Below are 11085 nucleotides of genomic sequence, written 5' to 3' on the forward strand. Positions count from 1 at the left end.
GCCTCCAGAATGGACTTTGGATAAATTTTCTGGAAGTGCATGCAAAACCAGGTCTCATGCACGACTGCAGCCTGGCCAAAGGAGCTGTCCACACCTTTCTTGTCCAGCCTGTCTCAATGCCCCCCTTGGAGGGACTTAGAAATATTTAAGGGGTGTCTCTGTCGAATATCCCCACACATGTGCCAGTCTAGGGATACCTAGCACAGGCCTACATGCCAGGGCAAGTCTGTCCTGGCTTCTGGAGGGGTCTTAAAAAAATTGGGGGAAGTGTAATGTCCTTCCCTTCATCTGTGACCAGCCTGAAGTGATGTCCATCTCTGGAGGGGAAATTTGAAATATTTTTGGGAGATACAGCCAATGACCAGGACTGACACAGAACTCTGGGCAGCCCAGAGTACACTTCCCAGGGTTGTCTACACTAACTGGGCTAGTCCTGGCCTTTGGAGGGGGAATTAGAAACTTTTTGGGTGGGGCTCCCAATACCAGGACCCATTCCGGCTCCTCCTCCAGGCTTCACTGCCCTCCTAGGCCTTTCCATGCCAGAGAGAGACTTAGAAATATTTTGGGGATGCCTCCAAAGGCCATTTCGCAGGCAGGACCACAGCCGGGCCGAAGTGTCCTTCCCAGACTCGCAGGCCTGCCCTGGTGATTGCCCCCTTTGGAAGAAGACATAAAAATTTTCAGAATGTGCATCCAAGTGGGGCCATGGCCAGGACTTGGGTGCCCCCCAGGCCTCCCTGTCGATCTGGGCTGGCACCTGACTCTGAAGTAAACAGGTGCCCCCCCAAAACATTTCTCAATCCCTCTACAGTGGCTGAGATGGAAACAGCCTGCCAGGGAGGCCTGAGAAGGGGCCCTGTGCCTTGCCACAGTCCCACAAGGGCCCTGGCTGTCAGAAGCACCCACCTGAGTGTTCCTAAATCCCACTCTGTTGGCAGGGACTGGCCCAGTCCAGAGAGGGAAGCAGGGGAGTGTGGAGTGGACACAGCCATGGTCCTGCACGGGCCCAAGTCATTAGTGGGCCTCCAAAACATTTCCAAGTTGCCCACAAAGGGGGGGAGGGGTGCACTGCCATGAGCCTGGCAGGGAGACCTGAGAGGGCACTAAGGGTTAAGCCCTGGTCCTATGTAGTTTTGGTTATTGGATGGCCCCTGGATGTCTGCCTCTGGAGGATGTGGGCACCGGCCTGAGCCAGCGAGGCTTGCCCAGGGAGGGTGCCTTGTGAGGTCTAGCTTTTGGGGTCTTTTTGAGGAAGATTAGCCCTGAGCTAACATCCACTGCCAGTCCTTCTCTTATTTACTGAGGAAGATTGGCCTTGAGCTAACATCTCTGCCCATCTTCCTCTACTTTACATGTGGGACGCCTGCCACAGTATGGCTTGATAAGTGGTGTGTAGGTCCGCACCCGGGATCTGAAACGGCAAACCCTGGGCTGCCAAAGCAGAACGTGTGTGAACTTAACTGCTAGGCCACTGGGCTGGCTCCATGAGGTCTAGTTTTTGATCTACCCCTGAAACCTTTTTCCACGTCTCCCTCTGTAAGTGGACAACAGCCCATGACCGACATGGAAGCCCCAGAGGGCACCTTGGTCCCAGCCATGATCACCAGATACCCCTTGCAAATGGGGATTGGTCTGAGCCAGCCAGAGAGGCCTCAGGAGACTGCCTACATGGCCCCATGTAGGACTAGTCATAGAAGCCAACCCTAAAACATTCCTAAGTCCCATTCCAATAATGGGAAGCCAGTGAGAACCAAGAAAAGTGTACCCAGGCCTGGTGGTGTCCTACATGGGTCACTGGATGCAGCCCCCCAAATATTTTCATGTCCCTCGCTAGAGAAGGGGACACTGCAGGCAGGTGAGATACACTCTGAGATCACACCCCATGCGCATGGAGGTCCTGTGTATGGCCAGCCATTGGAGGCAGCACCCAACAAATTTTCTAAGCTCTCTTTGGTGGCAGATTCTGGCCTGGGGTGGCCAGGGAGCTCTATGGAGGTGTCCCAACCGTGGTCAGGCGACATGGGCCTGGTCACCTGATGTGCCTGTGGAAAACATTTCTAAGTCCTCTCTGTGAGTGGCACTGGGCAGGAATGCCAGGGAATGGTATCAGGGCCCCAGAACAGTCTTACATGGGGCCTGGTCACCAGACATGCCTCTCAAAATTTTTTCTAAGTACACTTTGGAGTCAGAGACCAGCCTGGGATGGACAGGGAGGCCCCGTGATGGCACTGTGTTGGCCATAGTCCTAGGTGTAGCTTGGTGGTCAGATGTGCCTCCTAAATATTTTTCCATGTCTCTGCAGTGGCCAGCCAGAGAGGTCTGTGGAGAGGTCACTGGTCTGGCCACGGTCCTGCATTGTCCCCTGTCATCACATGTCCCTCTAGGAAATGTTTCCGGGTCCACCTCTGCACTAGACAGGGAGGCCCTGAGAGGGTACCTGGGACTGGCTTCCCACTGCCAGTGTTGGGAGCACCTCACGACACATTTCCTGGAGGCCTGGAATGATCTGGCTGGAGAGGGGTGACCATTGGGTGAAATTGTCCAGGCCCACCCACACTCCCATATGGGGCCTATCCTCTGTATTGGTGGGAACTGGCCATCCTGGGAGGCCCAGGGGGAGAGGACTGCAGAAACTATGGCACAGAACAACTCTGTCCAAACCCCTGCACTAATGACTTGACCAACTCTAGCCTGGCTTCTGGCAGCACGAGGCTATGTCCCTAGGATGATCCCAGCACTGCCACCCCCCAATAAAATGCCTGAGAGAGCTCAATGCTGACAGGAAATTTACTATTTGTTCTAGCCAACACCTCATGATAGGCCCCTGCACTGCTTTTCTTAGAGCACTTGCTAAAAGGGCCTGTAATTGTGAGTACACATCTCTTGCAGCTCAGAAGCATCTCTCTTAAGGACCTGAGAGCCATTTCTTGGAAATGTAATTGTTAGAAAAGGATAAGACATCTGTCTCCCAGTCTCTGTGGGAAGGCAGAATCCTAACTTCCATAATTGCCACTTGTTAAAAAACAAAGTTCAACTGGGTAAATTTGAAGATCTAATTGGCTTTATTAAATGATTCATGATTTGGGCAGCATCTCATGTGGCAAGCAGAGAGATAATCCAAGGGGATAAACAACATGGAAGGCTTTTATAGTAAGGATGACAGAACAAGGAAAGGAAGTCATCAGCAAGGAAAAAGTGAAAGCTTATTGGAGGAAAGTAAAAGTTTAGGTGATGACAACTTCTCATTGGCTGAGCTATGGTGTTTACCATTGGCTGGGCTTGTTGTGGGCAAGAAGGAAGTCTTCCCTCCTCCTGCTGGAGCAGTGAAGTAGTTGCATTTCCTGTTGGGGTCTGTGATTGATAGTTTTCTGTTTGGGGTAATTGACAATGAGTGGTAGAATGTGAGAGCTCTCTCTACAGGCCTTCCAGACTCCAATTTTAGTTGAGATTTCCTTTATTAATGTCAACAGCTTTTCCCTTTTGATCAAGATGTTTCTCCAAAAGCATTGCTGATCAAGACTCAGGTTTTTCTAGTTCTGTAGCCTCCCTCCCTTAGAGCCAGAGTGTACCTTTCCTGGGTGTCATGTCCCACATTGGAGGGAAAGTACATGGACTGGAAACTGCTCAAGCCACATTTGAGTAACAAGGAAGTACGGTAGGAAGAACTCTCAGGCATTTCTTATTCAAAGTCTATATTCAGTTGAGGTTGTAAGCATTGGACATTATTTTGAAGCTCTGAGTTAGCGTCATGTTATTAAGCATGTCATTTTCGTAAAAGTTTGACAAGCAGTAGATACAGAACTTAACAACAAGTATACAGGGCAGAATTAAAAACAACTTAACAAACCCAATTTGTAAGATGGTTCTAAACCAGAGCACAGACCTGAAGGTAACCAGCTAAATAGATAAAAAGATCATAGATTGTCAGGTGAAATTTGTTGTAGTCAATGTGCTTGTTCTCTAATTTTACGCAATTAGATTTTTACTTCTCCAAAGGCATTTACCCATGTGCAGCAGGACACACTTGCTATTGCACAGAAATCTCCTTGCTCTGCAAGGAGATAATCAAGGGCTATATAATTACAAAAATACCACTTTAACCAATGAGTCAAGGGGTCATTGCTGAGCCAAAACTGCTTTGGCTGTGGAATCAGCCAACTCTCCTAATATTAGGAAGAGATTTCTGATCATTTGTTCATTCGCACTTGATCCATGAAGAGAAAGCTCTCCCTGTGAAGGAAAAGTGAGAATCACACACACCTCCTGGAAGTTCTCATCTAAGGTGGTTATAGAGGTTTGATGGGATTAATCAATGGGAGGCCTCTATTTTGTTATAGAGAGAGAATAGAAGAGTGAATACCTTTTATTGTCCATTTGTCAAGGCAATGAGTTGCCCAGGCATAAAGGCCGTTACCAAAACCTCCACATATAAAAATATAGCTAGGAGGTGTGCATAAGGCTCCTAGAGAAGTGATGACACTCAAGGACCTCGTCATTGGTATGATATAGAGGCAATAACATCGTTCAACTAAGACGCAGACGTTATATTATTGCGTATTGCCAGGATTATGGATCTGGCAGGTCAGATATTGCTGGTAGACTGTTTTCACAATTTTGTAGAAGTCTCTCCACCAATGTTAATTTATAATTTGAGTCATCTTAAATGCACTATGGCGGTGAAAGATTGCAAAAACTGAAAAATGGGGTTTGCCAGGGAGCCAGGAAGAACCAAGCAACTGTCTTGGGTTTCCCATAGCCTTGACTGTTCATTTAGTTTACAGCCATTGTTGATCCATCCTAATTTCACTGACTCAGGAGCAGACTGTTACAAGGACATCAGGATGGCAAAAGTCTGGGAATGAGGGGTCAATTTTTTGCAGAAGCAGAATGGATTCATCTACATGTGCTAAAATCTTTATAGATTCTGTTGCTGCTGTCTTTGCCTGAAAGTCAGCTATCATATGTTCCTGAAACACAAATTCAATCCTTTTCATGTGAGTATCAATTTTGATGACAGACATTTCAGTTTTATGATTTTCCTTTCTATCAATCTTCGTGAAGATGAAGCATCTTTGCAGAGGCGTTAGAGTAACTACAAGTGACGAAGGACTTTTTAAAAGGTTTATTATAATGCAGTTGACAAAGAAATTTGGTTATTTCTGTGATGTACAACATTTTAAGACAATAAGTAGAGTTATGACTGGTAACATTATATCAGGACATATCAGGATTTTAGGAATTTCATGCAATTTCTAGAACACTTATATACCCAAATAGATACAGCGTACAGAAGGATTCCAACATTAGCCAGCCCTGACCATACGCAAAATTTCTTTCCCGTGTTATCTCCAGTAGTTTTAATTATATGTTAGAACTTCCAACCCTTGGCAACTTTTAATTTCTAGTGAAAACTAAAGAAGTAAGCCATTATGAACTGTCTTTTACATTAGCAGGCTTATAAACACTTTTTATAATTTCTAAAATATATGCTTTTTCACAGCAAAATTCTCAGCATGACACAAGACAGTGTTACTGAACCAAAATGGGTTAGCCTCCCGGTGAGTTAAAAGCAGCCTCTCTACCAGAAGTAGTTGGCACACAAAGTAGGGCGTATTTGCAGCAAATAGGAGGCCACATGGAATCATGTCCAAAGTCGTGGGTGTCCTTGAACACAGGACAGCAGGGGCCTTTTATTTCAGATAGGGGATGAATATTCAAAAGGGGGAGATGGGTATTCACTTGTGCAGGCTCACTTGGAAAACATGTTTCCACATACACTGCAGGTTATGGTAATAAGGCCTAAGCTCCTCCTGGAGAGGAGATCTTAGCATTAAAAATGAGGCAAAGGTCATTGGCGTTCCTCCTGTGGCTTGGTCTGGTTCAGGGTGGTTGGTGATTGCATCTCTTAACATAAAAAAAGAGAAAAACCAATTTGCAGAAAAAATTAAATGCTTCCAAAGCCTTCCTTGAGTTCCTTGGGGCAATTAGTTGGTGACAATGTTTGCTCATAGACCCAACTTTTTCTTTACTTTTTCTGCAATAAGAAGCCCAAAGTAGAGAAACCTATCTTCAGTAATTAATTTTCAATATTTTATCTTATTGGTGACAAGAGATTTTCACATATTGGGGTATGTGGGGTGACTCTTCTGATTCAAAACTTATTCAACTTGAACTAAAAAAACAAAGGCCTGATTTATGGCCTATCAAACACATATTGTACATCTGTTTTGACTGTTAACATAAGAATGCATCCTCCTCTCCTACGAAGCCACTAATGCCCTATTGATAATGCCCATATTAGTACTCCTAAAATAAAGCCCCTTTCTCAACATCAGGGTCATGTTGACCTGCTAATTTGCAAGTGAATACCTCTTTGAAACTTTGATGAATATGTATCCTGAGTGCGTTTAATGAACATTCTTTGTTCTAAAAAATTATGACTGTACTGAAAACCATGCTTCTCTGAAATGCTTGCTTCCTTTCTAGAAAAGGCCTTCCTGGGTTATAATCCTCACTCTGGCTCAAGTAAAACTCACCTATCTCTCTTATGTATACAACGGTTATTGGTTATTTTACATTGATATTAGGGAATGATCTAGATATTCAATAAGTCTCTATGATTTAATTTAACTTAGCCAAACTCTAATGTTTTACATTGCCAAAAAGACTTGGGAAACTTATTTGAAAAGTTTGCCTAAAAAAATCTTTTATTTAACTTACATTTAAGTTACTTACTCTTAATGATGCAGATTTTAGGCTGGTTAATTTTAAAACTGCAGATGAGAAGCAGGCTCTGAGGACTGGAATTTGCTTGCCCTTTGAGAGACATTTGCATTTGTGAAGGAAGTCTCCATGCCTCCTTCTCTGCGCCAGGAGGAAGGGGGGATGGCCTTATCTCTGGAAAGTCTTAACGGGGAAGGCAAGGACTTAAGTTGGGTACTGTCTGGCAACCTCATGTAACTGACCCCCACCCCCAACATCCTCCTTTGTCTTTAGTTGAAGATAGTATTTAGGGTGGTGGCTTCTGGCCTTTACTTAATCCGATTTGGTTCCTATCTAAAAGTTATAGGACCACCCAATAGCCAGACCCCACCTGCACTGATACCATTTTAACATTTTTTCATAGTCTTTCCTTTGTCTTGTAAAGAGATAACTCACGTACCTATGCCTTAAATTTAGCCTTACCCTCCACCCATGTTGGCAGCAGCAGCTCCCCATGACAGCAGCATCTCTGACTGCCCGTGGGTCCTGTCCCCATGCAGCAGCTCTGCCTGCCCATGGGTCCTGTCCCCATGCTATTCCACACTATTCTCTAAATAAAAGAGCACTACTGCCAGATCTTGAGAGTCCAAGAAATCTTTCTTTTGACTCTTCAGCTCACCGACCCTGCATCGTTAACAATAAAGTTTAGATTACTTATGAAAACTTCATCATACTGAGTTATTTTCTTGTTGACAAATTTGTAACACTAGGTAGAATACAAGTATTCTATCTAATGCTGATAACTCTAAAGACATGTCTGTTTTAATTAAATCAATGAACTTAAAATAGATTTGATTTACTAACAATTATCTTAGATCACGTGCACTGGAAAGAACATTTGCATTAGTTGTTTTATATTCATGAGAACTTTAGAAAGCCCAATCCTTCAAAGTACTTGCCTTCAGCCCAACTAAATAGAACTCTTTTACTTATCAATTTTAGCAATACCATAAGGATGTAGAAAAATATCTCACATTTACAACATAAATATATATGTCTATGTATATAGGTCTACATCTGTAAACAGATGCAAACAGAGATCTTATACCTTTTGTTATTGCTAGTGTTTGTGGAGAGGACATTTAAGTTTTTTTATTAACCCAATTTCCAACTACCTCCCTCCATTCTGATGAGAAATATTTGCATTTCAAAGAATGGCTCCTAGGTCCTAGAGAAGATGGGGATAGAAAATTTACATCACAGAGGTGCAGATTAAATGCAGGACAATTCTATTTCCAACATCCTGAGCTTTCTAAGCATTTTGAGAAGAACAGGTAAGGTTTAGGGAATTGGCAAAAGGGTGGGTAAACTTTGAACTTCTAGAGCCACACGTTTGGATCTGTAGAGGTTTACAAGACAAAGACAGTTGTTTCCTGTTCTCCAAAGACTTGGAGTGCAGCCTGAGTGATAGAGCCTGTTATGCCCTTCCGATTATCTTACCTCCAATTTGCTCCAATTTTAGCATGGGGGAAGTCCAAAAAACAATTCCTATCAGGCTCTGAATATCACTTTCCAATTCGGCCAAATTTCTGATCATAAAGTTATTAAATCCTTTTAAATATCTTGTCAGGTTTCAGCTGGAACAAACAGTAAATATTTCTGGCATCAAATAACTCCATTAATTTTAGTTTTCATTTCCCCTTGCCTGTTTAATAAATTAACCCATTTACAATCACAACAAAAAGAATAAAATACCTAGGAATTAATTTAACCAAAGAGGTGATGAAAGACTGAAAACTATAAAACATGTTGAAAGAAATCAGGGAAGACACAAAGAAATGGAAATATATTCCATGCTCATGAGAGAATTAACATAATTAACATGTCGGTTCTTCCTAAAGCAATCTAAATTCAGTGCAATCCCTAACAAAGTCCAAATGACATTTTCACAGACATAAAACAAAGAGAACACTCAGGTAACAAAAACAAAAATTCAAATAACTAAAATGAAAGTGAGGATATTAGTATTGATAAATAAATGCGAAGCAATAGGATACGTTAGGGTATATGAGGAAGCCATTTGGTGTGAAACTAATTTGGCCTCACCTTGTCTTTCCAAAAGGGCCAGGTGTGGCCATTGAGCATGCTTTAAGTATTTACTATGTCCCAAAGACAAGAACAATGCCCTTTAAGATAAAGAAAGATGTAACTTCCCCACATTGTCAGCATTTCCTTAAGGATAAGCATCTCTCCCTAGGCTAGGGATTGATTGCTGACCTGCTATGACTACCCAGCTTGAGAACACAGACCTGCTACCTGCTGTGTTCATCAATTGCTGTGTGCATCGTTGTACTGGGAGGGCAATCTTCTTCCTGTTGAAAAAGGAACATTCCAATCAGGTGTGATACATGCTCTTTGACAGTATATAACCACTCTGTACACCCCCACTTCTTTGGAGTGCTCCATTCCTTTGTGAAAGGACTCCCCCAGGCTACATGGTCCTCAGATCTGGCTTATAGTAAACTCACCCAAATTTTGATTTATAGATTGGTTATGGATTATTTGCATCGACACTGGACTTTACAGAAATAAAAAGGATTATTAGAGAGTACATGAACAATTGTATGCCAAAAATTGGATAACCTAGATGAGAGGGAAAAATTCCTAGAAACACATAATCTATGAACACTGAATTATGAAGAAATAGAAAATCTGAATAGACCTATTACTAGTAAGGAGATTGAAACAGTAATCAAAACTCTTGCCACTCCTTTTCAACATAGTACTGGAAGTTTTGGCAAAAGCAATTAGGAAGAAAAAGAAACAAAAGGGGTCCAAATAGGCAATGAAGAAGTGAAATTCTCACTGTTTGCAGATGACGTGATTGTATAAATACAAAATCCATCAGAAAACTATTAGAAATAATCAACAACTACAGCAAGGTTGCATGGTACAAAATCAATTTACAAAAATCAGTTGTATTTCTGTACACTAACAATGAACTAGCAGAAAGGGATATCAAGAATACAACCCCATTTACAATCTCAACAAAAAGAATAAATTATCTAGGAAGAAACTTAACCTAAGAAGTGAAAGACCTAGTCACTGAAAACTATAAAACGTTATTGAAATTGAAGAAGATACAACAGTGAGCAAAACAATCACAGTCCTACTTTCTCGGAACTTAGAGTTTCTTGGGGGATGAGGACTGTCAATGAGGAAGTCAACCAATAAGGATATTCGGGAAGTGACAAGTGATATAAAAATAAACAGGGCAAAAGGAATGGAGAATGATGGGCCAAGCGGGGAGGGAGTCGGCTGTTTATGCAGAGTCATCAGGGATGCTCTTCCCCAGATGCCGTATCATCCATCAGATCTCAGTTCAGATGTCACCTCTTCTAGGAAGCTTCTGTTGACTTCCCTGATAAAGTCAACCCTCCCCTTCCATTATAAGCTCTCATAGCATAGTACCTAGTCTCCTTTCTTATTAAAACAGATCAACATTTCAATTTCACATTGATTTCAGTGGTTGTTCGATTGTAGGACAGGCTCTGTGGCTGAGTTTGTTCACTACTCCTCTCTGTCTAGAAAAGTTGTGATGGTTGTTCAGTGAGTGAATGGACAGATGGAGCCAGTGTCTCTTCCTCAGACCTGCTTTTCTTCTCAGGTTCATTAACTTGGCACATGATGCTACTTCTCTGGGAGTCTTTTTCTTTTTTTTTTTCTGCTGGAGAAGATTCACCCTGAGCTAACATCTGTCACCAATCTTCCTCTTTTTTTCTTTTAATGTGAGCTGCTGCAACAGCATGGCTACTGACAGATGAGTGGTGTGGTTCCATGTCCAGGAACCGAACCCAGGCCTCCAAAGTGGAGCGCACTGAACTTTAAGCACTAGGCCATCGGGCCTGGCCCTGGGAGTCATTTTTAAGTCTTCTTTTCTCTCAACCTCAGCCTCACAACATGTTGTCCATTCTACTTCCCTCAACATGTCTCGGGTCTGCCACGTCGTCTCCATCCCTTCTGCCACTGTTTGAGTTCAACTCTTCCTCTTGCCTCCTATCTATTTACATTTTCATGGCATGTTTTGGCTCTTCCTTTATGCTGAAATCTTTGGGTCATTTTGTTTTAGCTACGTCTCCAGGTAACACCAGAGTTGGGTTTTTTGGTTGCTATTTGTCATTGTTTATAAGCTGCTCTGCGAGTCTGTCTTTCAACAGAGTGGAGAAGCAGTGTAGACTTGATGTGATGACTGGCAAGCTAAGGTAACAGAGGGTGAGTCCACGTGACCTCTGCAAGTCTGCAGTGAGAATGGCGCCATTTTAAGAGCTTGGACTTTAGGCTCTGATTCCTCAGGTTCCATCTCGGCCTCTTATTAGCTGCGTA

The sequence above is a fragment of the Equus przewalskii genome, chromosome 1 (genome assembly GCF_037783145.1).
Source record: "Equus przewalskii isolate Varuska chromosome 1, EquPr2, whole genome shotgun sequence".
Lineage (NCBI taxonomy): Eukaryota > Metazoa > Chordata > Mammalia > Perissodactyla > Equidae > Equus > Equus przewalskii.